Source organism: Coffea arabica, chromosome 11e, assembly GCF_036785885.1.
Source record: "Coffea arabica cultivar ET-39 chromosome 11e, Coffea Arabica ET-39 HiFi, whole genome shotgun sequence".
NCBI classification, from domain to species: Eukaryota; Viridiplantae; Streptophyta; class Magnoliopsida; order Gentianales; family Rubiaceae; genus Coffea; species Coffea arabica.
This window is the reverse complement of record NC_092331.1, coordinates 34,141,355-34,168,770: the sequence shown is the minus strand read 5'-3', so window position 1 is coordinate 34,168,770 and position 27,416 is coordinate 34,141,355. Positions and strand designations below refer to the sequence as shown.

General features: G+C 42.4%; 51 non-coding genes across 51 annotated transcripts; all 51 read right to left on the bottom strand.

Annotated features, from left to right (window-relative positions):
- Positions 1–156: 156 nt before the first annotated feature.
- Positions 157–275, bottom strand: LOC140022900 (5S ribosomal RNA). Its single transcript, XR_011826878.1, has one exon. It is a non-coding gene; the product is annotated as a 5S ribosomal RNA (ribosomal RNA).
- Positions 276–692: 417 nt separating this feature from the next.
- Positions 693–811, bottom strand: LOC140023675 (5S ribosomal RNA). The gene has a single exon (XR_011827644.1). It is a non-coding gene; the product is annotated as a 5S ribosomal RNA (ribosomal RNA).
- A 416-nt stretch (positions 812–1,227) lies between these two features.
- LOC140021818 (5S ribosomal RNA) lies at positions 1,228–1,346 on the bottom strand. Its single transcript, XR_011825800.1, has one exon. It is a non-coding gene; the product is annotated as a 5S ribosomal RNA (ribosomal RNA).
- A 416-nt stretch (positions 1,347–1,762) lies between these two features.
- LOC140022899 (5S ribosomal RNA) lies at positions 1,763–1,881 on the bottom strand. The gene has a single exon (XR_011826877.1). It is a non-coding gene; the product is annotated as a 5S ribosomal RNA (ribosomal RNA).
- A 417-nt stretch (positions 1,882–2,298) lies between these two features.
- LOC140023674 (5S ribosomal RNA) lies at positions 2,299–2,417 on the bottom strand. The gene has a single exon (XR_011827643.1). It is a non-coding gene; the product is annotated as a 5S ribosomal RNA (ribosomal RNA).
- Positions 2,418–2,833: 416 nt separating this feature from the next.
- Positions 2,834–2,952, bottom strand: LOC140021817 (5S ribosomal RNA). The gene has a single exon (XR_011825799.1). It is a non-coding gene; the product is annotated as a 5S ribosomal RNA (ribosomal RNA).
- A 416-nt stretch (positions 2,953–3,368) lies between these two features.
- LOC140022898 (5S ribosomal RNA) lies at positions 3,369–3,487 on the bottom strand. Its single transcript, XR_011826876.1, has one exon. It is a non-coding gene; the product is annotated as a 5S ribosomal RNA (ribosomal RNA).
- Positions 3,488–3,904: 417 nt separating this feature from the next.
- LOC140023673 (5S ribosomal RNA) lies at positions 3,905–4,023 on the bottom strand. The gene has a single exon (XR_011827642.1). It is a non-coding gene; the product is annotated as a 5S ribosomal RNA (ribosomal RNA).
- A 416-nt stretch (positions 4,024–4,439) lies between these two features.
- On the bottom strand, positions 4,440–4,558 carry LOC140023377 (5S ribosomal RNA). Its single transcript, XR_011827347.1, has one exon. It is a non-coding gene; the product is annotated as a 5S ribosomal RNA (ribosomal RNA).
- Positions 4,559–4,974: 416 nt separating this feature from the next.
- Positions 4,975–5,093, bottom strand: LOC140032627 (5S ribosomal RNA). Its single transcript, XR_011836552.1, has one exon. It is a non-coding gene; the product is annotated as a 5S ribosomal RNA (ribosomal RNA).
- A 413-nt stretch (positions 5,094–5,506) lies between these two features.
- LOC140022896 (5S ribosomal RNA) lies at positions 5,507–5,625 on the bottom strand. Its single transcript, XR_011826874.1, has one exon. It is a non-coding gene; the product is annotated as a 5S ribosomal RNA (ribosomal RNA).
- A 417-nt stretch (positions 5,626–6,042) lies between these two features.
- LOC140023672 (5S ribosomal RNA) lies at positions 6,043–6,161 on the bottom strand. Its single transcript, XR_011827641.1, has one exon. It is a non-coding gene; the product is annotated as a 5S ribosomal RNA (ribosomal RNA).
- Positions 6,162–6,577: 416 nt separating this feature from the next.
- Positions 6,578–6,696, bottom strand: LOC140021815 (5S ribosomal RNA). Its single transcript, XR_011825797.1, has one exon. It is a non-coding gene; the product is annotated as a 5S ribosomal RNA (ribosomal RNA).
- Positions 6,697–7,112: 416 nt separating this feature from the next.
- Positions 7,113–7,231, bottom strand: LOC140024429 (5S ribosomal RNA). The gene has a single exon (XR_011828402.1). It is a non-coding gene; the product is annotated as a 5S ribosomal RNA (ribosomal RNA).
- Positions 7,232–7,647: 416 nt separating this feature from the next.
- Positions 7,648–7,766, bottom strand: LOC140023308 (5S ribosomal RNA). The gene has a single exon (XR_011827278.1). It is a non-coding gene; the product is annotated as a 5S ribosomal RNA (ribosomal RNA).
- Positions 7,767–8,183: 417 nt separating this feature from the next.
- LOC140023264 (5S ribosomal RNA) lies at positions 8,184–8,302 on the bottom strand. The gene has a single exon (XR_011827234.1). It is a non-coding gene; the product is annotated as a 5S ribosomal RNA (ribosomal RNA).
- A 416-nt stretch (positions 8,303–8,718) lies between these two features.
- Positions 8,719–8,837, bottom strand: LOC140022895 (5S ribosomal RNA). The gene has a single exon (XR_011826873.1). It is a non-coding gene; the product is annotated as a 5S ribosomal RNA (ribosomal RNA).
- A 417-nt stretch (positions 8,838–9,254) lies between these two features.
- On the bottom strand, positions 9,255–9,373 carry LOC140023671 (5S ribosomal RNA). Its single transcript, XR_011827640.1, has one exon. It is a non-coding gene; the product is annotated as a 5S ribosomal RNA (ribosomal RNA).
- Positions 9,374–9,789: 416 nt separating this feature from the next.
- LOC140021814 (5S ribosomal RNA) lies at positions 9,790–9,908 on the bottom strand. Its single transcript, XR_011825796.1, has one exon. It is a non-coding gene; the product is annotated as a 5S ribosomal RNA (ribosomal RNA).
- A 416-nt stretch (positions 9,909–10,324) lies between these two features.
- Positions 10,325–10,443, bottom strand: LOC140022894 (5S ribosomal RNA). The gene has a single exon (XR_011826872.1). It is a non-coding gene; the product is annotated as a 5S ribosomal RNA (ribosomal RNA).
- A 417-nt stretch (positions 10,444–10,860) lies between these two features.
- LOC140023670 (5S ribosomal RNA) lies at positions 10,861–10,979 on the bottom strand. The gene has a single exon (XR_011827639.1). It is a non-coding gene; the product is annotated as a 5S ribosomal RNA (ribosomal RNA).
- Positions 10,980–11,395: 416 nt separating this feature from the next.
- LOC140021813 (5S ribosomal RNA) lies at positions 11,396–11,514 on the bottom strand. Its single transcript, XR_011825795.1, has one exon. It is a non-coding gene; the product is annotated as a 5S ribosomal RNA (ribosomal RNA).
- Positions 11,515–11,930: 416 nt separating this feature from the next.
- Positions 11,931–12,049, bottom strand: LOC140024428 (5S ribosomal RNA). Its single transcript, XR_011828401.1, has one exon. It is a non-coding gene; the product is annotated as a 5S ribosomal RNA (ribosomal RNA).
- Positions 12,050–12,465: 416 nt separating this feature from the next.
- Positions 12,466–12,584, bottom strand: LOC140023307 (5S ribosomal RNA). Its single transcript, XR_011827277.1, has one exon. It is a non-coding gene; the product is annotated as a 5S ribosomal RNA (ribosomal RNA).
- A 417-nt stretch (positions 12,585–13,001) lies between these two features.
- LOC140023263 (5S ribosomal RNA) lies at positions 13,002–13,120 on the bottom strand. Its single transcript, XR_011827233.1, has one exon. It is a non-coding gene; the product is annotated as a 5S ribosomal RNA (ribosomal RNA).
- A 416-nt stretch (positions 13,121–13,536) lies between these two features.
- Positions 13,537–13,655, bottom strand: LOC140022893 (5S ribosomal RNA). Its single transcript, XR_011826871.1, has one exon. It is a non-coding gene; the product is annotated as a 5S ribosomal RNA (ribosomal RNA).
- A 417-nt stretch (positions 13,656–14,072) lies between these two features.
- LOC140023669 (5S ribosomal RNA) lies at positions 14,073–14,191 on the bottom strand. The gene has a single exon (XR_011827638.1). It is a non-coding gene; the product is annotated as a 5S ribosomal RNA (ribosomal RNA).
- A 416-nt stretch (positions 14,192–14,607) lies between these two features.
- On the bottom strand, positions 14,608–14,726 carry LOC140021812 (5S ribosomal RNA). The gene has a single exon (XR_011825794.1). It is a non-coding gene; the product is annotated as a 5S ribosomal RNA (ribosomal RNA).
- A 416-nt stretch (positions 14,727–15,142) lies between these two features.
- On the bottom strand, positions 15,143–15,261 carry LOC140024427 (5S ribosomal RNA). Its single transcript, XR_011828400.1, has one exon. It is a non-coding gene; the product is annotated as a 5S ribosomal RNA (ribosomal RNA).
- Positions 15,262–15,677: 416 nt separating this feature from the next.
- On the bottom strand, positions 15,678–15,796 carry LOC140023306 (5S ribosomal RNA). The gene has a single exon (XR_011827276.1). It is a non-coding gene; the product is annotated as a 5S ribosomal RNA (ribosomal RNA).
- Positions 15,797–16,213: 417 nt separating this feature from the next.
- On the bottom strand, positions 16,214–16,332 carry LOC140023668 (5S ribosomal RNA). Its single transcript, XR_011827637.1, has one exon. It is a non-coding gene; the product is annotated as a 5S ribosomal RNA (ribosomal RNA).
- Positions 16,333–16,748: 416 nt separating this feature from the next.
- LOC140021811 (5S ribosomal RNA) lies at positions 16,749–16,867 on the bottom strand. Its single transcript, XR_011825793.1, has one exon. It is a non-coding gene; the product is annotated as a 5S ribosomal RNA (ribosomal RNA).
- Positions 16,868–17,283: 416 nt separating this feature from the next.
- On the bottom strand, positions 17,284–17,402 carry LOC140022892 (5S ribosomal RNA). The gene has a single exon (XR_011826870.1). It is a non-coding gene; the product is annotated as a 5S ribosomal RNA (ribosomal RNA).
- A 416-nt stretch (positions 17,403–17,818) lies between these two features.
- On the bottom strand, positions 17,819–17,937 carry LOC140021810 (5S ribosomal RNA). The gene has a single exon (XR_011825792.1). It is a non-coding gene; the product is annotated as a 5S ribosomal RNA (ribosomal RNA).
- Positions 17,938–18,353: 416 nt separating this feature from the next.
- On the bottom strand, positions 18,354–18,472 carry LOC140024426 (5S ribosomal RNA). Its single transcript, XR_011828399.1, has one exon. It is a non-coding gene; the product is annotated as a 5S ribosomal RNA (ribosomal RNA).
- A 416-nt stretch (positions 18,473–18,888) lies between these two features.
- LOC140023304 (5S ribosomal RNA) lies at positions 18,889–19,007 on the bottom strand. The gene has a single exon (XR_011827274.1). It is a non-coding gene; the product is annotated as a 5S ribosomal RNA (ribosomal RNA).
- Positions 19,008–19,424: 417 nt separating this feature from the next.
- LOC140023667 (5S ribosomal RNA) lies at positions 19,425–19,543 on the bottom strand. The gene has a single exon (XR_011827636.1). It is a non-coding gene; the product is annotated as a 5S ribosomal RNA (ribosomal RNA).
- A 416-nt stretch (positions 19,544–19,959) lies between these two features.
- Positions 19,960–20,078, bottom strand: LOC140021809 (5S ribosomal RNA). The gene has a single exon (XR_011825791.1). It is a non-coding gene; the product is annotated as a 5S ribosomal RNA (ribosomal RNA).
- A 416-nt stretch (positions 20,079–20,494) lies between these two features.
- Positions 20,495–20,613, bottom strand: LOC140024424 (5S ribosomal RNA). The gene has a single exon (XR_011828397.1). It is a non-coding gene; the product is annotated as a 5S ribosomal RNA (ribosomal RNA).
- Positions 20,614–21,029: 416 nt separating this feature from the next.
- On the bottom strand, positions 21,030–21,148 carry LOC140023303 (5S ribosomal RNA). The gene has a single exon (XR_011827273.1). It is a non-coding gene; the product is annotated as a 5S ribosomal RNA (ribosomal RNA).
- Positions 21,149–21,565: 417 nt separating this feature from the next.
- Positions 21,566–21,684, bottom strand: LOC140023665 (5S ribosomal RNA). The gene has a single exon (XR_011827634.1). It is a non-coding gene; the product is annotated as a 5S ribosomal RNA (ribosomal RNA).
- Positions 21,685–22,100: 416 nt separating this feature from the next.
- LOC140021808 (5S ribosomal RNA) lies at positions 22,101–22,219 on the bottom strand. The gene has a single exon (XR_011825790.1). It is a non-coding gene; the product is annotated as a 5S ribosomal RNA (ribosomal RNA).
- A 413-nt stretch (positions 22,220–22,632) lies between these two features.
- Positions 22,633–22,751, bottom strand: LOC140022891 (5S ribosomal RNA). Its single transcript, XR_011826869.1, has one exon. It is a non-coding gene; the product is annotated as a 5S ribosomal RNA (ribosomal RNA).
- Positions 22,752–23,168: 417 nt separating this feature from the next.
- LOC140023664 (5S ribosomal RNA) lies at positions 23,169–23,287 on the bottom strand. The gene has a single exon (XR_011827633.1). It is a non-coding gene; the product is annotated as a 5S ribosomal RNA (ribosomal RNA).
- Positions 23,288–23,703: 416 nt separating this feature from the next.
- On the bottom strand, positions 23,704–23,822 carry LOC140021807 (5S ribosomal RNA). The gene has a single exon (XR_011825789.1). It is a non-coding gene; the product is annotated as a 5S ribosomal RNA (ribosomal RNA).
- Positions 23,823–24,235: 413 nt separating this feature from the next.
- On the bottom strand, positions 24,236–24,354 carry LOC140022890 (5S ribosomal RNA). The gene has a single exon (XR_011826868.1). It is a non-coding gene; the product is annotated as a 5S ribosomal RNA (ribosomal RNA).
- A 417-nt stretch (positions 24,355–24,771) lies between these two features.
- LOC140023663 (5S ribosomal RNA) lies at positions 24,772–24,890 on the bottom strand. The gene has a single exon (XR_011827632.1). It is a non-coding gene; the product is annotated as a 5S ribosomal RNA (ribosomal RNA).
- A 416-nt stretch (positions 24,891–25,306) lies between these two features.
- LOC140023302 (5S ribosomal RNA) lies at positions 25,307–25,425 on the bottom strand. Its single transcript, XR_011827272.1, has one exon. It is a non-coding gene; the product is annotated as a 5S ribosomal RNA (ribosomal RNA).
- A 416-nt stretch (positions 25,426–25,841) lies between these two features.
- On the bottom strand, positions 25,842–25,960 carry LOC140022889 (5S ribosomal RNA). The gene has a single exon (XR_011826867.1). It is a non-coding gene; the product is annotated as a 5S ribosomal RNA (ribosomal RNA).
- A 417-nt stretch (positions 25,961–26,377) lies between these two features.
- Positions 26,378–26,496, bottom strand: LOC140023662 (5S ribosomal RNA). The gene has a single exon (XR_011827631.1). It is a non-coding gene; the product is annotated as a 5S ribosomal RNA (ribosomal RNA).
- A 416-nt stretch (positions 26,497–26,912) lies between these two features.
- Positions 26,913–27,031, bottom strand: LOC140023661 (5S ribosomal RNA). Its single transcript, XR_011827630.1, has one exon. It is a non-coding gene; the product is annotated as a 5S ribosomal RNA (ribosomal RNA).
- Positions 27,032–27,416: the final 385 nt, after the last annotated feature.

Below are 27,416 nucleotides of genomic sequence, written 5' to 3'. Positions count from 1 at the left end.
TTGATCGAGCCGTACCGTTCCTGATTTGTCTCGCGCCTTCAGATCCTCCTTCACGCTTCGACAAGAAGCAAAATATTAAGCAATCGTTCCGACGGAGCTAAATTACTACAGGATAAAGAACGAATAGGAAATTTGGATTTCGAAACAAAAAAGAGAGGGGTGCAACACGAGGACTTCCCAGGGGGTCACCAATCCAAGTACTACTCTCGCCCAAACACGCTTAATTTCGAAGTTCTGATGGGATCCGGTGCATTAGTGCTGGTATGATCGCACCCGCCATATTCCTTTCGCTTTATTCTTTTAAACTACCCCGTCCTGCGAAGCAGTGTGGCTTTTCTAGACCGAAATTCATTTTAAGCGTCAATTCAAGTATTTTTCTATTATCCTTTTATTTATTTGCTTTCATATTTTTTTTTTGTTATTGATTTGCCCCCTGTTTTTTTTCATCATCCCGCAACTCTAAATTATCATGAAATCAATCCTTCACGCTTGCGCTGATACATTTGCGCCGACAAATTTGAGCGACGATCCGGGCTTTGATCGAGCCGTACCGTTCCTGATTTGTCTCGCGCCTTCAGATCCTCCTTCACGCTTCGACAAGAATCAAAATATTAAGCAATCGTTCCGACGGAGCTAAATTACTACAGGATAAAGAACGAATAGGAAATTTGGATTTCGAAACAAAGAAGAGAGGGATGCAACACGAGGACTTCCCAGGGGGTCACCAATCCAAGTACTACTCTCGCCCAAACACGCTTAATTTCGAAGTTCTGATGGGATCCGGTGCATTAGTGCTGGTATGATCGCACCCGCCATATTCCTTTCGCTTTATTCTTTTAAACTACCCCGTCCTGCGAAGCAGTGTAGCTTTTCTAGACCGAAATTCATTTTAAGCGTCAATTAAAGCATTTTCCTATTATCCTTTTATTTATTTGCTTTCATATTTTTTTTTGTTATTGATTTGCCCCCTGTTTTTTTCCATCATCCCGCAACTCTAAATTATCATGAAATCAATCCTTCACGCTTGCGCTGATACATTTGCGCCGACAAATTTGAGCGACGATCCGGGCTTTGATCGAGCCGTACCGTTCCTGATTTGTCTCGCGCCTTCAGATCCTCCTTCACGCTTCGACAAGAAGCAAAATATTAAGCAATCGTTCCGACGGAGCTAAATTATTACAGGATAAAGAACGAATAGGAAATTTGGATTTCGAAACAAAAAAGAGAGGGGTGCAACACGAGGACTTCCCAGGGGGTCACCCATCCTAATACTGCTTACGCCCAAGCACGCTTAACTTCGGAGTTCTGATGGGATACGGTGCATTAGTGCTGGTATGATCGCACCCACAACGTTCCTTTCGCTTTATTCTTTTAAACTACCCAGTCCTACGAAGCAGTGTGGCTTTTCTAGACCGAAATTCATTTTAAGCGTCAATTCAAGCATTTTCCTATTATCCTTTTATTTATTTGCTTTCATATTTTTTTTTGATATTGATTTGCCCCCTGTTTTTTTCCATCATCCCGCAACTCTAAATTATCATGAAATCAATCCTTCACGCTTGCGCTGATACATTTGCGCCGACAAATTTGAGCGACGATCCGGGCTTTGATCGAGCCGTACCGTTCCTGATTTGTCTCGCGCCTTCAGATCCTCCTTCACGCTTCGACAAGAAGCAAAATATTAAGCAATCGTTCCGACGGAGCTAAATTACTACAGGATAAAGAACGAATAGGAAATTTGGATTTCGAAACAAAAAAGAGAGGGGTGCAACACGAGGACTTCCCAGGGGGTCACCAATCCAAGTACTACTCTCGCCCAAACACGCTTAATTTCGAAGTTCTGATGGGATCCGGTGCATTAGTGCTGGTATGATCGCACCCGCCATATTCCTTTCGCTTTATTCTTTTAAACTACCCCGTCCTGCGAAGCAGTGTGGCTTTTCTAGACCGAAATTCATTTTAAGCGTCAATTCAAGTATTTTTCTATTATCCTTTTATTTATTTGCTTTCATATTTTTTTTTTGTTATTGATTTGCCCCCTGTTTTTTTTCATCATCCCGCAACTCTAAATTATCATGAAATCAATCCTTCACGCTTGCGCTGATACATTTGCGCCGACAAATTTGAGCGACGATCCGGGCTTTGATCGAGCCGTACCGTTCCTGATTTGTCTCGCGCCTTCAGATCCTCCTTCACGCTTCGACAAGAATCAAAATATTAAGCAATCGTTCCGACGGAGCTAAATTACTACAGGATAAAGAACGAATAGGAAATTTGGATTTCGAAACAAAGAAGAGAGGGATGCAACACGAGGACTTCCCAGGGGGTCACCAATCCAAGTACTACTCTCGCCCAAACACGCTTAATTTCGAAGTTCTGATGGGATCCGGTGCATTAGTGCTGGTATGATCGCACCCGCCATATTCCTTTCGCTTTATTCTTTTAAACTACCCCGTCCTGCGAAGCAGTGTAGCTTTTCTAGACCGAAATTCATTTTAAGCGTCAATTAAAGCATTTTCCTATTATCCTTTTATTTATTTGCTTTCATATTTTTTTTTGTTATTGATTTGCCCCCTGTTTTTTTCCATCATCCCGCAACTCTAAATTATCATGAAATCAATCCTTCACGCTTGCGCTGATACATTTGCGCCGACAAATTTGAGCGACGATCCGGGCTTTGATCGAGCCGTACCGTTCCTGATTTGTCTCGCGCCTTCAGATCCTCCTTCACGCTTCGACAAGAAGCAAAATATTAAGCAATCGTTCCGACGGAGCTAAATTATTACAGGATAAAGAACGAATAGGAAATTTGGATTTCGAAACAAAAAAGAGAGGGGTGCAACACGAGGACTTCCCAGGGGGTCACCCATCCTAATACTGCTTACGCCCAAGCACGCTTAACTTCGGAGTTCTGATGGGATACGGTGCATTAGTGCTGGTATGATCGCACCCACAACGTTCCTTTCGCTTTATTCTTTTAAACTACCCAGTCCTACGAAGCAGTGTGGCTTTTCTAGACCGAAATTCATTTTAAGCGTCAATTCAAGCATTTTCCTATTATCCTTTTATTTATTTGCTTTCATATTTTTTTTTGATATTGATTTGCCCCCTGTTTTTTTCCATCATCCCGCAACTCTAAATTATCATGAAATCAATCCTTCACGCTTGCGCTGATACATTTGCGCCGACAAATTTGAGCGACGATCCGGGCTTTGATCGAGCCGTACCGTTCCTGATTTGTCTCGCGCCTTCAGATCCTCCTTCACGCTTCGACAAGAAGCAAAATATTAAGCAATCGTTCCGACGGAGCTAAATTACTACAGGATAAAGAACGAATAGGAAATTTGGATTTCGAAACAAAAAAGAGAGGGGTGCAACACGAGGACTTCCCAGGGGGTCACCAATCCAAGTACTACTCTCGCCCAAACACGCTTAATTTCGAAGTTCTGATGGGATCCGGTGCATTAGTGCTGGTATGATCGCACCCGCCATATTCCTTTCGCTTTATTCTTTTAAACTACCCCGTCCTGCGAAGCAGTGTGGCTTTTCTAGACCGAAATTCATTTTAAGCGTCAATTCAAGTATTTTTCTATTATCCTTTTATTTATTTGCTTTCATATTTTTTTTTTGTTATTGATTTGCCCCCTGTTTTTTTTCATCATCCCGCAACTCTAAATTATCATGAAATCAATCCTTCACGCTTGCGCTGATACATTTGCGCCGACAAATTTGAGCGACGATCCGGGCTTTGATCGAGCCGTACCGTTCCTGATTTGTCTCGCGCCTTCAGATCCTCCTTCACGCTTCGACAAGAATCAAAATATTAAGCAATCGTTCCGACGGAGCTAAATTACTACAGGATAAAGAACGAATAGGAAATTTGGATTTCGAAACAAAGAAGAGAGGGATGCAACACGAGGACTTCCCAGGGGGTCACCAATCCAAGTACTACTCTCGCCCAAACACGCTTAATTTCGAAGTTCTGATGGGATCCGGTGCATTAGTGCTGGTATGATCGCACCCGCCATATTCCTTTCGCTTTATTCTTTTAAACTACCCCGTCCTGCGAAGCAGTGTGGCTTTTCTAGACCGAAATTCATTTTAAGCGTCAATTCAAGTATTTTTCTATTATCCTTTTATTTATTTGCTTTCATATTTTTTTTTGTTATTGATTTGCCCCCTGTTTTTTTTCATCATCCCGCAACTCTAAATTATCATGAAATCAATCCTTCACGCTTGCGCTGATACATTTGCGCCGACAAATTTGAGCGACGATCCGGGCTTTGATCGAGCCGTACCGTTCCTGATTTGTCTCGCGCCTTCAGATCCTCCTTCACGCTTCGACAAGAATCAAAATATTAAGCAATCGTTCCGACGGAGCTAAATTACTACAGGATAAAGAACGAATAGGAAATTTGGATTTCGAAACAAAAAAGAGAGGGATGCAACACGAGAACTTCCCAGGGGGTCACCAATCCAAGTACTACTCTCGCCCAAACACGCTTAATTTCGAAGTTCTGATGGGATCCGGTGCATTAGTGCTGGTATGATCGCACCCGCCATATTCCTTTCGCTTTATTCTTTTAAACTACCCCGTCCTGCGAAGCAGTGTAGCTTTTCTAGACCGAAATTCATTTTAAGCGTCAATTCAAGCATTTTCCTATTATCCTTTTTATTTATTTGCTTTCATATTTTTTTTGTTATTGATTTGCCCCCTGTTTTTTTCCATCATCCCGCAACTCTAAATTATCATGAAATCAATCCTTCACGCTTGCGCTGATACATTTGCGCCGATGAATTTGAGCGACGATCCGGGCTTTGATCGAGCCGTACCGTTCCTGATTTGTCTCGCGCCTTCAGATCCTCCTTCACGCTTCGACAAGAAGCAAAATATTAAGCAATCGTTCCGACGGAGCTAAATTACTACAGGATAAAGAACGAATAGGAAATTTGGATTTCGAAACAAAAAAGAGAGGGGTGCAACACGAGAACTTCCCAGGGGGTCACCCATCCTAATACTGCTTACGCCCAAGCACGCTTAACTTCGGAGTTCTGATGGGATACGGTGCATTAGTGCTGGTATGATCGCACCCACAACGTTCCTTTCGCTTTATTCTTTTAAACTACCCCGTCCAGCGAAGCAGTGTGGCTTTTCTAGACCGGAATTCATTTTAAGCGTCAATTGAAGCATTTTCCTCTTATCCTTTTATTTATTTACTTTATATTTTTTTGTTATTGATTTGCACCCTGTTTTTTTCCATCATCCCGCAACTCTAAATTATCATGAAATCAATCCTTCACGCTTGCGCTGATACATTTGCGCCGACAAATTTGAGCGACGATCCGGGCTTTGATCGAGCCGTACCGTTCCTGATTTGTCTCGCGCCTTCAGATCCTCCTTCACGCTTCGACAAGAAGCAAAATATTAAGCAATCGTTCCGACGGAGCTAAATTACTACAGGATAAAGAACGAATAGGAAATTTGGATTTCGAAACAAAAAAGAGAGGGGTGCAACACGAGGACTTCCCAGGGGGTCACCAATCCAAGTACTACTCTCGCCCAAACACGCTTAATTTCGAAGTTCTGATGGGATCCGGTGCATTAGTGCTGGTATGATCGCACCCGCCATATTCCTTTCGCTTTATTCTTTTAAACTACCCCGTCCTGCGAAGCAGTGTGGCTTTTCTAGACCGAAATTCATTTTAAGCGTCAATTCAAGTATTTTTCTATTATCCTTTTATTTATTTGCTTTCATATTTTTTTTTTGTTATTGATTTGCCCCCTGTTTTTTTTCATCATCCCGCAACTCTAAATTATCATGAAATCAATCCTTCACGCTTGCGCTGATACATTTGCGCCGACAAATTTGAGCGACGATCCGGGCTTTGATCGAGCCGTACCGTTCCTGATTTGTCTCGCGCCTTCAGATCCTCCTTCACGCTTCGACAAGAATCAAAATATTAAGCAATCGTTCCGACGGAGCTAAATTACTACAGGATAAAGAACGAATAGGAAATTTGGATTTCGAAACAAAGAAGAGAGGGATGCAACACGAGGACTTCCCAGGGGGTCACCAATCCAAGTACTACTCTCGCCCAAACACGCTTAATTTCGAAGTTCTGATGGGATCCGGTGCATTAGTGCTGGTATGATCGCACCCGCCATATTCCTTTCGCTTTATTCTTTTAAACTACCCCGTCCTGCGAAGCAGTGTAGCTTTTCTAGACCGAAATTCATTTTAAGCGTCAATTAAAGCATTTTCCTATTATCCTTTTATTTATTTGCTTTCATATTTTTTTTTGTTATTGATTTGCCCCCTGTTTTTTTCCATCATCCCGCAACTCTAAATTATCATGAAATCAATCCTTCACGCTTGCGCTGATACATTTGCGCCGACAAATTTGAGCGACGATCCGGGCTTTGATCGAGCCGTACCGTTCCTGATTTGTCTCGCGCCTTCAGATCCTCCTTCACGCTTCGACAAGAAGCAAAATATTAAGCAATCGTTCCGACGGAGCTAAATTATTACAGGATAAAGAACGAATAGGAAATTTGGATTTCGAAACAAAAAAGAGAGGGGTGCAACACGAGGACTTCCCAGGGGGTCACCCATCCTAATACTGCTTACGCCCAAGCACGCTTAACTTCGGAGTTCTGATGGGATACGGTGCATTAGTGCTGGTATGATCGCACCCACAACGTTCCTTTCGCTTTATTCTTTTAAACTACCCAGTCCTACGAAGCAGTGTGGCTTTTCTAGACCGAAATTCATTTTAAGCGTCAATTCAAGCATTTTCCTATTATCCTTTTATTTATTTGCTTTCATATTTTTTTTTGATATTGATTTGCCCCCTGTTTTTTTCCATCATCCCGCAACTCTAAATTATCATGAAATCAATCCTTCACGCTTGCGCTGATACATTTGCGCCGACAAATTTGAGCGACGATCCGGGCTTTGATCGAGCCGTACCGTTCCTGATTTGTCTCGCGCCTTCAGATCCTCCTTCACGCTTCGACAAGAAGCAAAATATTAAGCAATCGTTCCGACGGAGCTAAATTACTACAGGATAAAGAACGAATAGGAAATTTGGATTTCGAAACAAAAAAGAGAGGGGTGCAACACGAGGACTTCCCAGGGGGTCACCCATCCTAATACTGCTTACGCCTAAGCACGCTTAACTTCGGAGTTCTGATGAGATACGGTGCATTAGTGCTGGTATGATCGCACCCACAACGTTCCTTTCGCTTTATTCTTTTAAACTACCCCGTCCTGCGAAGCAGTGTGGCTTTTCTAGACCGAAATTCATTTTAAGCGTCAATTCAAGCATTTTCCTATTATCCTTTTATTTATTTGCTTTCATATTTTTTTTTTATATTGATTTGCCCCCTGTTTTTTTCCATCATCCTGCAAATCTAAATTATCATGAAATCAATCCTTCACGCTTGCGCTGATACATTTGCGCCGACAAATTTGAGCGACGATCCGGGCTTTGATCGAGCCGTACCGTTCCTGATTTGTCTCGCGCCTTCAGATCCTCCTTCACGCTTCGACAAGAAGCAAAATATTAAGCAATCGTTCCGACGGAGCTAAATTACTACAGGATAAAGAACGAATAGGAAATTTGGATTTCGAAACAAAAAAGAGAGGGGTGCAACACGAGGACTTCCCAGGGGGTCACCCATCCTAATACTGCTTACGCCCAAGCACGCTTAACTTCGGAGTTCTGATGAGATACGGTGCATTAGTGCTGGTATGATCGCACCCACAACGTTCCTTTCGCTTTATTCTTTTAAACTACCCCGTCCTGCGAAGCAGTGTGGCTTTTCTAGACCGAAATTCATTTTAAGCGTCAATTCAAGTATTTTTCTATTATCCTTTTATTTATTTGCTTTCATATTTTTTTTTTGTTATTGATTTGCCCCCTGTTTTTTTTCATCATCCCGCAACTCTAAATTATCATGAAATCAATCCTTCACGCTTGCGCTGATACATTTGCGCCGATGAATTTGAGCGACGATCCGGGCTTTGATCGAGCCGTACCGTTCCTGATTTGTCTCGCGCCTTCAGATCCTCCTTCACGCTTCGACAAGAATCAAAATATTAAGCAATCGTTCCGACGGAGCTAAATTACTACAGGATAAAGAACGAATAGGAAATTTGGATTTCGAAACAAAAAAGAGAGGGATGCAACACGAGGACTTCCCAGGGGGTCACCCATCCTAATACTGCTTACGCCCAAGCACGCTTAACTTCGGAGTTCTGATGGGATACGGTGCATTAGTGCTGGTATGATCGCACCCACAACGTTCCTTTCGCTTTATTCTTTTAAACTACCCCGTCCTGCGAAGCAGTGTAGCTTTTCTAGACCGAAATTCATTTTAAGCGTCAATTGAAGCATTTTCCTATTATCCTTTTTATTTATTTGCTTTCATATTTTTTTTGTTATTGATTTGCCCCCTGTTTTTTTCCATCATCCCGCAACTCTAAATTATCATGAAATCAATCCTTCACGCTTGCGCTGATACATTTGCGCCGACAAATTTGAGCGACGATCCGGGCTTTGATCGAGCCGTACCGTTCCTGATTTGTCTCGCGCCTTCAGATCCTCCTTCACGCTTCGACAAGAAGCAAAATATTAAGCAATCGTTCCGACGGAGCTAAATTACTACAGGATAAAGAACGAATAGGAAATTTGGATTTCGAAACAAAAAAGAGAGGGGTGCAACACGAGGACTTCCCAGGGGGTCACCAATCCAAGTACTACTCTCGCCCAAACACGCTTAATTTCGAAGTTCTGATGGGATCCGGTGCATTAGTGCTGGTATGATCGCACCCGCCATATTCCTTTCGCTTTATTCTTTTAAACTACCCCGTCCTGCGAAGCAGTGTGGCTTTTCTAGACCGAAATTCATTTTAAGCGTCAATTCAAGTATTTTTCTATTATCCTTTTATTTATTTGCTTTCATATTTTTTTTTTGTTATTGATTTGCCCCCTGTTTTTTTTCATCATCCCGCAACTCTAAATTATCATGAAATCAATCCTTCACGCTTGCGCTGATACATTTGCGCCGACAAATTTGAGCGACGATCCGGGCTTTGATCGAGCCGTACCGTTCCTGATTTGTCTCGCGCCTTCAGATCCTCCTTCACGCTTCGACAAGAATCAAAATATTAAGCAATCGTTCCGACGGAGCTAAATTACTACAGGATAAAGAACGAATAGGAAATTTGGATTTCGAAACAAAGAAGAGAGGGATGCAACACGAGGACTTCCCAGGGGGTCACCAATCCAAGTACTACTCTCGCCCAAACACGCTTAATTTCGAAGTTCTGATGGGATCCGGTGCATTAGTGCTGGTATGATCGCACCCGCCATATTCCTTTCGCTTTATTCTTTTAAACTACCCCGTCCTGCGAAGCAGTGTAGCTTTTCTAGACCGAAATTCATTTTAAGCGTCAATTAAAGCATTTTCCTATTATCCTTTTATTTATTTGCTTTCATATTTTTTTTTGTTATTGATTTGCCCCCTGTTTTTTTCCATCATCCCGCAACTCTAAATTATCATGAAATCAATCCTTCACGCTTGCGCTGATACATTTGCGCCGACAAATTTGAGCGACGATCCGGGCTTTGATCGAGCCGTACCGTTCCTGATTTGTCTCGCGCCTTCAGATCCTCCTTCACGCTTCGACAAGAAGCAAAATATTAAGCAATCGTTCCGACGGAGCTAAATTATTACAGGATAAAGAACGAATAGGAAATTTGGATTTCGAAACAAAAAAGAGAGGGGTGCAACACGAGGACTTCCCAGGGGGTCACCCATCCTAATACTGCTTACGCCCAAGCACGCTTAACTTCGGAGTTCTGATGGGATACGGTGCATTAGTGCTGGTATGATCGCACCCACAACGTTCCTTTCGCTTTATTCTTTTAAACTACCCAGTCCTACGAAGCAGTGTGGCTTTTCTAGACCGAAATTCATTTTAAGCGTCAATTCAAGCATTTTCCTATTATCCTTTTATTTATTTGCTTTCATATTTTTTTTTGATATTGATTTGCCCCCTGTTTTTTTCCATCATCCCGCAACTCTAAATTATCATGAAATCAATCCTTCACGCTTGCGCTGATACATTTGCGCCGACAAATTTGAGCGACGATCCGGGCTTTGATCGAGCCGTACCGTTCCTGATTTGTCTCGCGCCTTCAGATCCTCCTTCACGCTTCGACAAGAAGCAAAATATTAAGCAATCGTTCCGACGGAGCTAAATTACTACAGGATAAAGAACGAATAGGAAATTTGGATTTCGAAACAAAAAAGAGAGGGGTGCAACACGAGGACTTCCCAGGGGGTCACCAATCCAAGTACTACTCTCGCCCAAACACGCTTAATTTCGAAGTTCTGATGGGATCCGGTGCATTAGTGCTGGTATGATCGCACCCGCCATATTCCTTTCGCTTTATTCTTTTAAACTACCCCGTCCTGCGAAGCAGTGTGGCTTTTCTAGACCGAAATTCATTTTAAGCGTCAATTCAAGTATTTTTCTATTATCCTTTTATTTATTTGCTTTCATATTTTTTTTTTGTTATTGATTTGCCCCCTGTTTTTTTTCATCATCCCGCAACTCTAAATTATCATGAAATCAATCCTTCACGCTTGCGCTGATACATTTGCGCCGACAAATTTGAGCGACGATCCGGGCTTTGATCGAGCCGTACCGTTCCTGATTTGTCTCGCGCCTTCAGATCCTCCTTCACGCTTCGACAAGAATCAAAATATTAAGCAATCGTTCCGACGGAGCTAAATTACTACAGGATAAAGAACGAATAGGAAATTTGGATTTCGAAACAAAGAAGAGAGGGATGCAACACGAGGACTTCCCAGGGGGTCACCAATCCAAGTACTACTCTCGCCCAAACACGCTTAATTTCGAAGTTCTGATGGGATCCGGTGCATTAGTGCTGGTATGATCGCACCCGCCATATTCCTTTCGCTTTATTCTTTTAAACTACCCCGTCCTGCGAAGCAGTGTAGCTTTTCTAGACCGAAATTCATTTTAAGCGTCAATTAAAGCATTTTCCTATTATCCTTTTATTTATTTGCTTTCATATTTTTTTTTGTTATTGATTTGCCCCCTGTTTTTTTCCATCATCCCGCAACTCTAAATTATCATGAAATCAATCCTTCACGCTTGCGCTGATACATTTGCGCCGACAAATTTGAGCGACGATCCGGGCTTTGATCGAGCCGTACCGTTCCTGATTTGTCTCGCGCCTTCAGATCCTCCTTCACGCTTCGACAAGAAGCAAAATATTAAGCAATCGTTCCGACGGAGCTAAATTATTACAGGATAAAGAACGAATAGGAAATTTGGATTTCGAAACAAAAAAGAGAGGGGTGCAACACGAGGACTTCCCAGGGGGTCACCCATCCTAATACTGCTTACGCCCAAGCACGCTTAACTTCGGAGTTCTGATGGGATACGGTGCATTAGTGCTGGTATGATCGCACCCACAACGTTCCTTTCGCTTTATTCTTTTAAACTACCCAGTCCTACGAAGCAGTGTGGCTTTTCTAGACCGAAATTCATTTTAAGCGTCAATTCAAGCATTTTCCTATTATCCTTTTATTTATTTGCTTTCATATTTTTTTTTGATATTGATTTGCCCCCTGTTTTTTTCCATCATCCCGCAACTCTAAATTATCATGAAATCAATCCTTCACGCTTGCGCTGATACATTTGCGCCGACAAATTTGAGCGACGATCCGGGCTTTGATCGAGCCGTACCGTTCCTGATTTGTCTCGCGCCTTCAGATCCTCCTTCACGCTTCGACAAGAAGCAAAATATTAAGCAATCGTTCCGACGGAGCTAAATTACTACAGGATAAAGAACGAATAGGAAATTTGGATTTCGAAACAAAAAAGAGAGGGGTGCAACACGAGGACTTCCCAGGGGGTCACCCATCCTAATACTGCTTACGCCTAAGCACGCTTAACTTCGGAGTTCTGATGAGATACGGTGCATTAGTGCTGGTATGATCGCACCCACAACGTTCCTTTCGCTTTATTCTTTTAAACTACCCCGTCCTGCGAAGCAGTGTGGCTTTTCTAGACCGAAATTCATTTTAAGCGTCAATTCAAGCATTTTCCTATTATCCTTTTATTTATTTGCTTTCATATTTTTTTTTTATATTGATTTGCCCCCTGTTTTTTTCCATCATCCTGCAAATCTAAATTATCATGAAATCAATCCTTCACGCTTGCGCTGATACATTTGCGCCGACAAATTTGAGCGACGATCCGGGCTTTGATCGAGCCGTACCGTTCCTGATTTGTCTCGCGCCTTCAGATCCTCCTTCACGCTTCGACAAGAAGCAAAATATTAAGCAATCGTTCCGACGGAGCTAAATTACTACAGGATAAAGAACGAATAGGAAATTTGGATTTCGAAACAAAAAAGAGAGGGGTGCAACACGAGGACTTCCCAGGGGGTCACCCATCCTAATACTGCTTACGCCCAAGCACGCTTAACTTCGGAGTTCTGATGAGATACGGTGCATTAGTGCTGGTATGATCGCACCCACAACGTTCCTTTCGCTTTATTCTTTTAAACTACCCCGTCCTGCGAAGCAGTGTGGCTTTTCTAGACCGAAATTCATTTTAAGCGTCAATTCAAGTATTTTTCTATTATCCTTTTATTTATTTGCTTTCATATTTTTTTTTTGTTATTGATTTGCCCCCTGTTTTTTTTCATCATCCCGCAACTCTAAATTATCATGAAATCAATCCTTCACGCTTGCGCTGATACATTTGCGCCGATGAATTTGAGCGACGATCCGGGCTTTGATCGAGCCGTACCGTTCCTGATTTGTCTCGCGCCTTCAGATCCTCCTTCACGCTTCGACAAGAATCAAAATATTAAGCAATCGTTCCGACGGAGCTAAATTACTACAGGATAAAGAACGAATAGGAAATTTGGATTTCGAAACAAAAAAGAGAGGGATGCAACACGAGGACTTCCCAGGGGGTCACCCATCCTAATACTGCTTACGCCCAAGCACGCTTAACTTCGGAGTTCTGATGGGATACGGTGCATTAGTGCTGGTATGATCGCACCCACAACGTTCCTTTCGCTTTATTCTTTTAAACTACCCCGTCCTGCGAAGCAGTGTAGCTTTTCTAGACCGAAATTCATTTTAAGCGTCAATTGAAGCATTTTCCTATTATCCTTTTTATTTATTTGCTTTCATATTTTTTTTGTTATTGATTTGCCCCCTGTTTTTTTCCATCATCCCGCAACTCTAAATTATCATGAAATCAATCCTTCACGCTTGCGCTGATACATTTGCGCCGACAAATTTGAGCGACGATCCGGGCTTTGATCGAGCCGTACCGTTCCTGATTTGTCTCGCGCCTTCAGATCCTCCTTCACGCTTCGACAAGAAGCAAAATATTAAGCAATCGTTCCGACGGAGCTAAATTACTACAGGATAAAGAACGAATAGGAAATTTGGATTTCGAAACAAAAAAGAGAGGGGTGCAACACGAGGACTTCCCAGGGGGTCACCAATCCAAGTACTACTCTCGCCCAAACACGCTTAATTTCGAAGTTCTGATGGGATCCGGTGCATTAGTGCTGGTATGATCGCACCCGCCATATTCCTTTCGCTTTATTCTTTTAAACTACCCCGTCCTGCGAAGCAGTGTGGCTTTTCTAGACCGAAATTCATTTTAAGCGTCAATTCAAGTATTTTTCTATTATCCTTTTATTTATTTGCTTTCATATTTTTTTTTTGTTATTGATTTGCCCCCTGTTTTTTTTCATCATCCCGCAACTCTAAATTATCATGAAATCAATCCTTCACGCTTGCGCTGATACATTTGCGCCGACAAATTTGAGCGACGATCCGGGCTTTGATCGAGCCGTACCGTTCCTGATTTGTCTCGCGCTTTCAGATCCTCCTTCACGCTTCGACAAGAATCAAAATATTAAGCAATCGTTCCGACGGAGCTAAATTACTACAGGATAAAGAACGAATAGGAAATTTGGATTTCGAAACAAAGAAGAGAGGGATGCAACACGAGGACTTCCCAGGGGGTCACCAATCCAAGTACTACTCTCGCCCAAACACGCTTAATTTCGAAGTTCTGATGGGATCCGGTGCATTAGTGCTGGTATGATCGCACCCGCCATATTCCTTTCGCTTTATTCTTTTAAACTACCCCGTCCTGCGAAGCAGTGTAGCTTTTCTAGACCGAAATTCATTTTAAGCGTCAATTAAAGCATTTTCCTATTATCCTTTTATTTATTTGCTTTCATATTTTTTTTTGTTATTGATTTGCCCCCTGTTTTTTTCCATCATCCCGCAACTCTAAATTATCATGAAATCAATCCTTCACGCTTGCGCTGATACATTTGCGCCGACAAATTTGAGCGACGATCCGGGCTTTGATCGAGCCGTACCGTTCCTGATTTGTCTCGCGCCTTCAGATCCTCCTTCACGCTTCGACAAGAAGCAAAATATTAAGCAATCGTTCCGACGGAGCTAAATTATTACAGGATAAAGAACGAATAGGAAATTTGGATTTCGAAACAAAAAAGAGAGGGGTGCAACACGAGGACTTCCCAGGGGGTCACCCATCCTAATACTGCTTACGCCCAAGCACGCTTAACTTCGGAGTTCTGATGGGATACGGTGCATTAGTGCTGGTATGATCGCACCCACAACGTTCCTTTCGCTTTATTCTTTTAAACTACCCAGTCCTGCGAAGCAGTGTGGCTTTTCTAGACCGAAATTCATTTTAAGCGTCAATTCAAGCATTTTCCTATTATCCTTTTATTTATTTGCTTTCATATTTTTTTTTGATATTGATTTGCCCCCTGTTTTTTTCCATCATCCCGCAACTCTAAATTATCATGAAATCAATCCTTCACGCTTGCGCTGATACATTTGCGCCGACAAATTTGAGCGACGATCCGGGCTTTGATCGAGCCGTACCGTTCCTGATTTGTCTCGCGCCTTCAGATCCTCCTTCACGCTTCGACAAGAAGCAAAATATTAAGCAATCGTTCCGACGGAGCTAAATTACTACAGGATAAAGAACGAATAGGAAATTTGGATTTCGAAACAAAAAAGAGAGGGGTGCAACACGAGGACTTCCCAGGGGGTCACCCATCCTAATACTGCTTACGCCTAAGCACGCTTAACTTCGGAGTTCTGATGAGATACGGTGCATTAGTGCTGGTATGATCGCACCCACAACGTTCCTTTCGCTTTATTCTTTTAAACTACCCCGTCCTGCGAAGCAGTGTGGCTTTTCTAGACCGAAATTCATTTTAAGCGTCAATTCAAGCATTTTCCTATTATCCTTTTATTTATTTGCTTTCATATTTTTTTTTGATATTGATTTGCCCCCTGTTTTTTTCCATCATCCTGCAAATCTAAATTATCATGAAATCAATCCTTCACTCTTGCGCTGATACATTTGCGCCGACAAATTTGAGCGACGATCCGGGCTTTGATCGAGCCGTACCGTTCCTGATTTGTCTCGCGCCTTCAGATCCTCCTTCACGCTTCGACAAGAAGCAAAATATTAAGCAATCGTTCCGACGGAGCTAAATTACTACAGGATAAAGAACGAATAGGAAATTTGGATTTCGAAACAAAAAAGAGAGGGGTGCAACACGAGGACTTCCCAGGGGGTCACCCATCCTAATACTGCTTACGCCCAAGCACGCTTAACTTCGGAGTTCTGATGAGATACGGTGCATTAGTGCTGGTATGATCGCACCCACAACGTTCCTTTCGCTTTATTCTTTTAAACTACCCCGTCCTGCGAAGCAGTGTGGCTTTTCTAGACCGAAATTCATTTTAAGCGTCAATTCAAGTATTTTTCTATTATCCTTTTATTTATTTGCTTTCATATTTTTTTTTTGTTATTGATTTGCCCCCTGTTTTTTTTCATCATCCCGCAACTCTAAATTATCATGAAATCAATCCTTCACGCTTGCGCTGATACATTTGCGCCGACAAATTTGAGCGACGATCCGGGCTTTGATCGAGCCGTACCGTTCCTGATTTGTCTCGCGCCTTCAGATCCTCCTTCACGCTTCGACAAGAATCAAAATATTAAGCAATCGTTCCGACGGAGCTAAATTACTACAGGATAAAGAACGAATAGGAAATTTGGATTTCGAAACAAAAAAGAGAGGGATGCAACACGAGGACTTCCCAGGGGGTCACCAATCCAAGTACTACTCTCGCCCAAACACGCTTAATTTCGAAGTTCTGATGGGATCCGGTGCATTAGTGCTGGTATGATCGCACCCGCCATATTCCTTTCGCTTTATTCTTTTAAACTACCCCGTCCTGCGAAGCAGTGTAGCTTTTCTAAACCGAAATTCATTTTAAGCGTCAATTAAAGCATTTTCCTATTATCCTTTTATTTATTTGCTTTCATATTTTTTTTTGTTATTGATTTGCCCCCTGTTTTTTTCCATCATCCCGCAACTCTAAATTATCATGAAATCAATCCTTCACGCTTGCGCTGATACATTTGCGCCGACAAATTTGAGCGACGATCCGGGCTTTGATCGAGCCGTACCGTTCCTGATTTGTCTCGCGCCTTCAGATCCTCCTTCACGCTTCGACAAGAAGCAAAATATTAAGCAATCGTTCCGACGGAGCTAAATTATTACAGGATAAAGAACGAATAGGAAATTTGGATTTCGAAACAAAAAAGAGAGGGGTGCAACACGAGGACTTCCCAGGGGGTCACCCATCCTAATACTGCTTACGCCCAAGCACGCTTAACTTCGGAGTTCTGATGGGATACGGTGCATTAGTGCTGGTATGATCGCACCCACAACGTTCCTTTCGCTTTATTCTTTTAAACTACCCAGTCCTGCGAAGCAGTGTGGCTTTTCTAGACCGAAATTCATTTTAAGCGTCAATTCAAGCATTTTCCTATTATCCTTTTATTTATTTGCTTTCATATTTTTTTTTGTTATTGATTTGCCCCCTGTTTTTTTCCATCATCCCGCAACTCTAAATTATCATGAAATCAATCCTTCACGCTTGCGCTGATACATTTGCGCCGACAAATTTGAGCGACGATCCGGGCTTTGATCGAGCCGTACCGTTCCTGATTTGTCTCGCGCCTTCAGATCCTCCTTCACGCTTCGACAAGAATCAAAATATTAAGCAATCGTTCCGACGGAGCTAAATTACTACAGGATAAAGAACGAATAGGAAATTTGGATTTCGAAACAAAAAAGAGAGGGGTGCAACACGAGGACTTCCCAGGGGGTCACCAATCCAAGTACTACTCTCGCCCAAACACGCTTAATTTCGAAGTTCTGATGGGATCCGGTGCATTAGTGCTGGTATGATCGCACCCGCCATATTCCTTTCGCTTTATTCTTTTAAACTACCCCGTCCTGCGAAGCAGTGTAGCTTTTCTAGACCGAAATTCATTTTAAGCGTCAATTAAAGCATTTTCCTATTATCCTTTTATTTATTTGCTTTCATATTTTTTTTTGTTATTGATTTGCCCCCTGTTTTTTTCCATCATCCCGCAACTCTAAATTATCATGAAATCAATCCTTCACGCTTGCGCTGATACATTTGCGCCGACAAATTTGAGCGACGATCCGGGCTTTGATCGAGCCGTACCGTTCCTGATTTGTCTCGCGCCTTCAGATCCTCCTTCACGCTTCGACAAGAAGCAAAATATTAAGCAATCGTTCCGACGGAACTAAATTATTACAGGATAAAGAACGAATAGGAAATTTGGATTTCGAAACAAAAAAGAGAGGGGTGCAACACGAGGACTTCCCAGGGGGTCACCCATCCTAATACTGCTTACGCCCAAGCACGCTTAACTTCGGAGTTCTGATGGGATACGGTGCATTAGTGCTGGTATGATCGCACCCACAACGTTCCTTTCGCTTTATTCTTTTAAACTACCCAGTCCTGCGAAGCAGTGTGGCTTTTCTAGACCGAAATTCATTTTAAGCGTCAATTCAAGCATTTTCCTATTATCCTTTTATTTATTTGCTTTCATATTTTTTTTTGATATTGATTTGCCCCCTGTTTTTTTCCATCATCCCGCAACTCTAAATTATCATGAAATCAATCCTTCACGCTTGCGCTGATACATTTGCGCCGACAAATTTGAGCGACGATCCGGGCTTTGATCGAGCCGTACCGTTCCTGATTTGTCTCGCGCCTTCAGATCCTCCTTCACGCTTCGACAAGAAGCAAAATATTAAGCAATCGTTCCGACGGAGCTAAATTACTACAGGATAAAGAACGAATAGGAAATTTGGATTTCGAAACAAAAAAGAGAGGGGTGCAACACGAGGACTTCCCAGGGGGTCACCCATCCTAATACTGCTTACGCCTAAGCACGCTTAACTTCGGAGTTCTGATGAGATACGGTGCATTAGTGCTGGTATGATCGCACCCACAACGTTCCTTTCGCTTTATTCTTTTAAACTACCCCGTCCTGCGAAGCAGTGTGGCTTTTCTAGACCGAAATTCATTTTAAGCGTCAATTCAAGCATTTTCCTATTATCCTTTTATTTATTTGCTTTCATATTTTTTTTTGATATTGATTTGCCCCCTGTTTTTTTCCATCATCCTGCAAATCTAAATTATCATGAAATCAATCCTTCACTCTTGCGCTGATACATTTGCGCCGACAAATTTGAGCGACGATCCGGGCTTTGATCGAGCCGTACCGTTCCTGATTTGTCTCGCGCCTTCAGATCCTCCTTCACGCTTCGACAAGAAGCAAAATATTAAGCAATCGTTCCGACGGAGCTAAATTACTACAGGATAAAGAACGAATAGGAAATTTGGATTTCGAAACAAAAAAGAGAGGGGTGCAACACGAGGACTTCCCAGGGGGTCACCCATCCTAATACTGCTTACGCCCAAGCACGCTTAACTTCGGAGTTCTGATGAGATACGGTGCATTAGTGCTGGTATGATCGCACCCACAACGTTCCTTTCGCTTTATTCTTTTAAACTACCCCGTCCTGCGAAGCAGTGTGGCTTTTCTAGACCGAAATTCATTTTAAGCGTCAATTCAAGTATTTTTCTATTATCCTTTTATTTATTTGCTTTCATATTTTTTTTTTGTTATTGATTTGCCCCCTGTTTTTTTTCATCATCCCGCAACTCTAAATTATCATGAAATCAATCCTTCACGCTTGCGCTGATACATTTGCGCCGACAAATTTGAGCGACGATCCGGGCTTTGATCGAGCCGTACCGTTCCTGATTTGTCTCGCGCCTTCAGATCCTCCTTCACGCTTCGACAAGAATCAAAATATTAAGCAATCGTTCCGACGGAGCTAAATTACTACAGGATAAAGAACGAATAGGAAATTTGGATTTCGAAACAAAAAAGAGAGGGATGCAACACGAGGACTTCCCAGGGGGTCACCAATCCAAGTACTACTCTCGCCCAAACACGCTTAATTTCGAAGTTCTGATGGGATCCGGTGCATTAGTGCTGGTATGATCGCACCCGCCATATTCCTTTCGCTTTATTCTTTTAAACTACCCCGTCCTGCGAAGCAGTGTAGCTTTTCTAGACCGAAATTCATTTTAAGCGTCAATTAAAGCATTTTCCTATTATCCTTTTATTTATTTGCTTTCATATTTTTTTTTGTTATTGATTTGCCCCCTGTTTTTTTCCATCATCCCGCAACTCTAAATTATCATGAAATCAATCCTTCACGCTTGCGCTGATACATTTGCGCCGACAAATTTGAGCGACGATCCGGGCTTTGATCGAGCCGTACCGTTCCTGATTTGTCTCGCGCCTTCAGATCCTCCTTCACGCTTCGACAAGAAGCAAAATATTAAGCAATCGTTCCGACGGAGCTAAATTATTACAGGATAAAGAACGAATAGGAAATTTGGATTTCGAAACAAAAAAGAGAGGGGTGCAACACGAGGACTTCCCAGGGGGTCACCCATCCTAATACTGCTTACGCCCAAGCACGCTTAACTTCGGAGTTCTGATGGGATACGGTGCATTAGTGCTGGTATGATCGCACCCACAACGTTCCTTTCGCTTTATTCTTTTAAACTACCCAGTCCTGCGAAGCAGTGTGGCTTTTCTAGACCGAAATTCATTTTAAGCGTCAATTCAAGCATTTTCCTATTATCCTTTTATTTATTTGCTTTCATATTTTTTTTTGATATTGATTTGCCCCCTGTTTTTTTCCATCATCCCGCAACTCTAAATTATCATGAAATCAATCCTTCACGCTTGCGCTGATACATTTGCGCCGACAAATTTGAGCGACGATCCGGGCTTTGATCGAGCCGTACCGTTCCTGATTTGTCTCGCGCCTTCAGATCCTCCTTCACGCTTCGACAAGAAGCAAAATATTAAGCAATCGTTCCGACGGAGCTAAATTACTACAGGATAAAGAACGAATAGGAAATTTGGATTTCGAAACAAAAAAGAGAGGGGTGCAACACGAGGACTTCCCAGGGGGTCACCCATCCTAATACTGCTTACGCCTAAGCACGCTTAACTTCGGAGTTCTGATGAGATACGGTGCATTAGTGCTGGTATGATCGCACCCACAACGTTCCTTTCGCTTTATTCTTTTAAACTACCCCGTCCTGCGAAGCAGTGTGGCTTTTCTAGACCGAAATTCATTTTAAGCGTCAATTCAAGCATTTTCCTATTATCCTTTTATTTATTTGCTTTCATATTTTTTTTTGATATTGATTTGCCCCCTGTTTTTTTCCATCATCCTGCAAATCTAAATTATCATGAAATCAATCCTTCACTCTTGCGCTGATACATTTGCGCCGACAAATTTGAGCGACGATCCGGGCTTTGATCGAGCCGTACCGTTCCTGATTTGTCTCGCGCCTTCAGATCCTCCTTCACGCTTCGACAAGAAGCAAAATATTAAGCAATCGTTCCGACGGAGCTAAATTACTACAGGATAAAGAACGAATAGGAAATTTGGATTTCGAAACAAAAAAGAGAGGGGTGCAACACGAGGACTTCCCAGGGGGTCACCCATCCTAATACTGCTTACGCCCAAGCACGCTTAACTTCGGAGTTCTGATGAGATACGGTGCATTAGTGCTGGTATGATCGCACCCACAACGTTCCTTTCGCTTTATTCTTTTAAACTACCCCGTCCTGCGAAGCAGTGTGGCTTTTCTAGACCGAAATTCATTTTAAGCGTCAATTCAAGTATTTTTCTATTATCCTTTTATTTATTTGCTTTCATATTTTTTTTTTGTTATTGATTTGCCCCCTGTTTTTTTTCATCATCCCGCAACTCTAAATTATCATGAAATCAATCCTTCACGCTTGCGCTGATACATTTGCGCCGACAAATTTGAGCGACGATCCGGGCTTTGATCGAGCCGTACCGTTCCTGATTTGTCTCGCGCCTTCAGATCCTCCTTCACGCTTCGACAAGAATCAAAATATTAAGCAATCGTTCCGACGGAGCTAAATTACTACAGGATAAAGAACGAATAGGAAATTTGGATTTCGAAACAAAAAAGAGAGGGATGCAACACGAGGACTTCCCAGGGGGTCACCAATCCAAGTACTACTCTCGCCCAAACACGCTTAATTTCGAAGTTCTGATGGGATCCGGTGCATTAGTGCTGGTATGATCGCACCCGCCATATTCCTTTCGCTTTATTCTTTTAAACTACCCCGTCCTGCGAAGCAGTGTAGCTTTTCTAGACCGAAATTCATTTTAAGCGTCAATTCAAGCATTTTCCTATTATCCTTTTTATTTATTTGCTTTCATATTTTTTTTGTTATTGATTTGCCCCCTGTTTTTTTCCATCATCCCGCAACTCTAAATTATCATGAAATCAATCCTTCACGCTTGCGCTGATACATTTGCGCCGACAAATTTGAGCGACGATCCGGGCTTTGATCGAGCCGTACCGTTCCTGATTTGTCTCGCGCCTTCAGATCCTCCTTCACGCTTCGACAAGAAGCAAAATATTAAGCAATCGTTCCGACGGAGCTAAATTACTACAGGATAAAGAACGAATAGGAAATTTGGATTTCGAAACAAAAAAGAGAGGGGTGCAACACGAGGACTTCCCAGGGGGTCACCCATCCTAATACTGCTTACGCCCAAGCACGCTTAACTTCGGAGTTCTGATGGGATACGGTGCATTAGTGCTGGTATGATCGCACCCACAACGTTCCTTTCGCTTTATTCTTTTAAACTACCCCGTCCAGCGAAGCAGTGTGGCTTTTCTAGACCGGAATTCATTTTAAGCGTCAATTGAAGCATTTTCCTCTTATCCTTTTATTTATTTACTTTATATTTTTTTGTTATTGATTTGCACCCTGTTTTTTTCCATCATCCCGCAACTCTAAATTATCATGAAATCAATCCTTCACGCTTGCGCTGATACATTTGCGCCGACAGATTTGAGCGACGATCCGGGCTTTGATCGAGCCGTACCGTTCCTGATTTGTCTCGCGCCTTCAGATCCTCCTTCACGCTTCGACAAGAAGCAAAATATTAAGCAATCGTTCCGACGGAGCTAAATTACTACAGGATAAAGAACGAATAGGAAATTTGGATTTCGAAACAAAAAAGAGAGGGGTGCAACACGAGGACTTCCCAGGGGGTCACCAATCCAAGTACTACTCTCGCCCAAACACGCTTAATTTCGAAGTTCTGATGGGATCCGGTGCATTAGTGCTGGTATGATCGCACCCGCCATATTCCTTTCGCTTTATTCTTTTAAACTACCCCGTCCTGCGAAGCAGTGTGGCTTTTCTAGACCGAAATTCATTTTAAGCGTCAATTCAAGTATTTTTCTATTATCCTTTTATTTATTTGCTTTCATATTTTTTTTTTGTTATTGATTTGCCCCCTGTTTTTTTTCATCATCCCGCAACTCTAAATTATCATGAAATCAATCCTTCACGCTTGCGCTGATACATTTGCGCCGACAAATTTGAGCGACGATCCGGGCTTTGATCGAGCCGTACCGTTCCTGATTTGTCTCGCGCCTTCAGATCCTCGTTCACGCTTCGACAAGAATCAAAATATTAAGCAATCGTTCCGACGGAGCTAAATTACTACAGGATAAAGAACGAATAGGAAATTTGGATTTCGAAACAAAAAAGAGAGGGATGCAACACGAGGACTTCCCAGGGGGTCACCAATCCAAGTACTACTCTCGCCCAAACACGCTTAATTTCGAAGTTCTGATGGGATCCGGTGCATTAGTGCTGGTATGATCGCACCCGCCATATTCCTTTCGCTTTATTCTTTTAAACTACCCCGTCCTGCGAAGCAGTGTAGCTTTTCTAGACCGAAATTCATTTTAAGCGTCAATTCAAGCATTTTCCTATTATCCTTTTATTTATTTGCTTTCATATTTTTTTTTGTTATTGATTTGCCCCCTGTTTTTTTCCATCATCCCGCAACTCTAAATTATCATGAAATCAATCCTTCACGCTTGCGCTGATACATTTGCGCCGACAAATTTGAGCGACGATCCGGGCTTTGATCGAGCCGTACCGTTCCTGATTTGTCTCGCGCCTTCAGATCCTCCTTCACGCTTCGACAAGAAGCAAAATATTAAGCAATCGTTCCGACGGAGCTAAATTACTACAGGATAAAGAACGAATAGGAAATTTGGATTTCGAAACAAAAAAGAGAGGGGTGCAACACGAGGACTTCCCAGGGGGTCACCCATCCTAATACTGCTTACGCCCAAGCACGCTTAACTTCGGAGTTCTGATGGGATACGGTGCATTAGTGCTGGTATGATCGCACCCACAACGTTCCTTTCGCTTTATTCTTTTAAACTACCCCGTCCAGCGAAGCAGTGTGGCTTTTCTAGACCGGAATTCATTTTAAGCGTCAATTGAAGCATTTTCCTCTTATCCTTTTATTTATTTACTTTATATTTTTTTGTTATTGATTTGCACCCTGTTTTTTTCCATCATCCCGCAACTCTAAATTATCATGAAATCAATCCTTCACGCTTGCGCTGATACATTTGCGCCGACAAATTTGAGCGACGATCCGGGCTTTGATCGAGCCGTACCGTTCCTGATTTGTCTCGCGCCTTCAGATCCTCCTTCACGCTTCGACAAGAAGCAAAATATTAAGCAATCGTTCCGACGGAGCTAAATTACTACAGGATAAAGAACGAATAGGAAATTTGGATTTCGAAACAAAAAAGAGAGGGGTGCAACACGAGGACTTCCCAGGGGGTCACCAATCCAAGTACTACTCTCGCCCAAACACGCTTAATTTCGAAGTTCTGATGGGATCCGGTGCATTAGTGCTGGTATGATCGCACCCGCCATATTCCTTTCGCTTTATTCTTTTAAACTACCCCGTCCTGCGAAGCAGTGTGGCTTTTCTAGACCGAAATTCATTTTAAGCGTCAATTCAAGTATTTTTCTATTATCCTTTTATTTATTTGCTTTCATATTTTTTTTTTGTTATTGATTTGCCCCCTGTTTTTTTTCATCATCCCGCAACTCTAAATTATCATGAAATCAATCCTTCACGCTTGCGCTGATACATTTGCGCCGACAAATTTGAGCGACGATCCGGGCTTTGATCGAGCCGTACCGTTCCTGATTTGTCTCGCGCCTTCAGATCCTCCTTCACGCTTCGACAAGAATCAAAATATTAAGCAATCGTTCCGACGGAGCTAAATTACTACAGGATAAAGAACGAATAGGAAATTTGGATTTCGAAACAAAAAAGAGAGGGATGCAACACGAGGACTTCCCAGGGGGTCACCAATCCAAGTACTACTCTCGCCCAAACACGCTTAATTTCGAAGTTCTGATGGGATCCGGTGCATTAGTGCTGGTATGATCGCACCCGCCATATTCCTTTCGCTTTATTCTTTTAAACTACCCCGTCCTGCGAAGCAGTGTAGCTTTTCTAGACCGAAATTCATTTTAAGCGTCAATTCAAGCATTTTCCTATTATCCTTTTATTTATTTGCTTTCATATTTTTTTTTGTTATTGATTTGCCCCCTGTTTTTTTCCATCATCCCGCAACTCTAAATTATCATGAAATCAATCCTTCACGCTTGCGCTGATACATTTGCGCCGACAAATTTGAGCGACGATCCGGGCTTTGATCGAGCCGTACCGTTCCTGATTTGTCTCGCGCCTTCAGATCCTCCTTCACGCTTCGACAAGAAGCAAAATATTAAGCAATTGTTCCGACGGAGCTAAATTATTACAGGATAAAGAACGAATAGGAAATTTGGATTTCGAAACAAAAAAGAGAGGGGTGCAACACGAGGACTTCCCAGGGGGTCACCCATCCTAATACTGCTTACGCCCAAGCACGCTTAACTTCGGAGTTCTGATGAGATACGGTGCATTAGTGCTGGTATGATCGCACCCACAACGTTCCTTTCGCTTTATTCTTTTAAACTACCCCGTCCTGCGAAGCAGTGTGGCTTTTCAAGACCGAAATTCATTTTAAGCGTCAATTCAAGCATTTTCCTATTATCCTTTTATTTATTTTCTTTCATATTTTTTTTTGATATTGATTTGCCCCCTATTTTTTTCCATCATCCCGCAACTCTAAATTATCATGAAATCAATCCTTCACGCTTGCGCTGATACATTTGCGCCGACAAATTTGAGCGACGATCCGGGCTTTGATCGAGCCGTACCGTTCCTGATTTGTCTCGCGCCTTCAGATCCTCCTTCACGCTTCGACAAGAAGCAAAATATTAAGCAATCGTTCCGACGGAGCTAAATTACTACAGGATAAAGAACGAATAGGAAATTTGGATTTCGAAACAAAAAAGAGAGGGGTGCAACACGAGGACTTCCCAGGGGGTCACCAATCCAAGTACTACTCTCGCCCAAACACGCTTAATTTCGAAGTTCTGATGGGATCCGGTGCATTAGTGCTGGTATGATCGCACCCGCCATATTCCTTTCGCTTTATTCTTTTAAAGTACCCCGTCCTGCGAAGCAGTGTGGCTTTTCTAGACCGAAATTCATTTTAAGCGTCAATTCAAGTATTTTTCTATTATCCTTTTATTTATTTGCTTTCATATTTTTTTTTTGTTATTGATTTGCCCCCTGTTTTTTTTCATCATCCCGCAACTCTAAATTATCATGAAATCAATCCTTCACGCTTGCGCTGATACATTTGCGCCGACAAATTTGAGCGACGATCCGGGCTTTGATCGAGCCGTACCGTTCCTGATTTGTCTCGCGCCTTCAGATCCTCCTTCACGCTTCGACAAGAAGCAAAATATTAAGCAATCGTTCCGACGGAGCTAAATTACTACAGGATAAAGAACGAATAGGAAATTTGGATTTCGAAACAAAAAAGAGAGGGATGCAACACGAGGACTTCCCAGGGGGTCACCAATCCAAGTACTACTCTCGCCCAAACACGCTTAATTTCGAAGTTCTGATGGGATCCGGTGCATTAGTGCTGGTATGATCGCACCCGCCATATTCCTTTCGCTTTATTCTTTTAAACTACCCCGTCCTGCGAAGCAGTGTGGCTTTTCTAGACCGAAATTCATTTTAAGCGTCAATTCAAGCATTTTCCTATTATCGTTTTATTTATTTGCTTTCATAATTTTTTTTGTTATTGATTTGCCCCCTGTTTTTTTCCATCATCCCGCAACTCTAAATTATCATGAAATCAATCCTTCACGTTTGCGCTGATACATTTGCGCCGACAAATTTGAGCGACGATCCGGGCTTTGATCGAGCCGTACCGTTCCTGATTTGTCTCGCGCCTTCAGATCCTCCTTCACGCTTCGACAAGAATCAAAATATTAAGCAATCGTTCCGACGGAGCTAAATTACTACAGGATAAAGAACGAATAGGAAATTTGGATTTCGAAACAAAAAAGAGAGGGATGCAACACGAGGACTTCCCAGGGGGTCACCAATCCAAGTACTACTCTCGCCCAAACACGCTTAATTTCGAAGTTCTGATGGGATCCGGTGCATTAGTGCTGGTATGATCGCACCCGCCATATTCCTTTCGCTTTATTCTTTTAAACTACCCCGTCCTGCGAAGCAGTGTAGCTTTTCTAGACCGAAATTCATTTTAAGCGTCAATTCAAGCATTTTCCTATTATCCTTTTTATTTATTTGCTTTCATATTTTTTTTGTTATTGATTTGCCCCCTGTTTTTTTCCATCATCCCGCAACTCTAAATTATCATGAAATCAATCCTTCACGCTTGCGCTGATACATTTGCGCCGACAAATTTGAGCGACGATCCGGGCTTTGATCGAGCCGTACCGTTCCTGATTTGTCTCGCGCCTTCAGATCCTCCTTCACGCTTCGACAAGAAGCAAAATATTAAGCAATCGTTCCGACGGAGCTAAATTACTACAGGATAAAGAACGAAT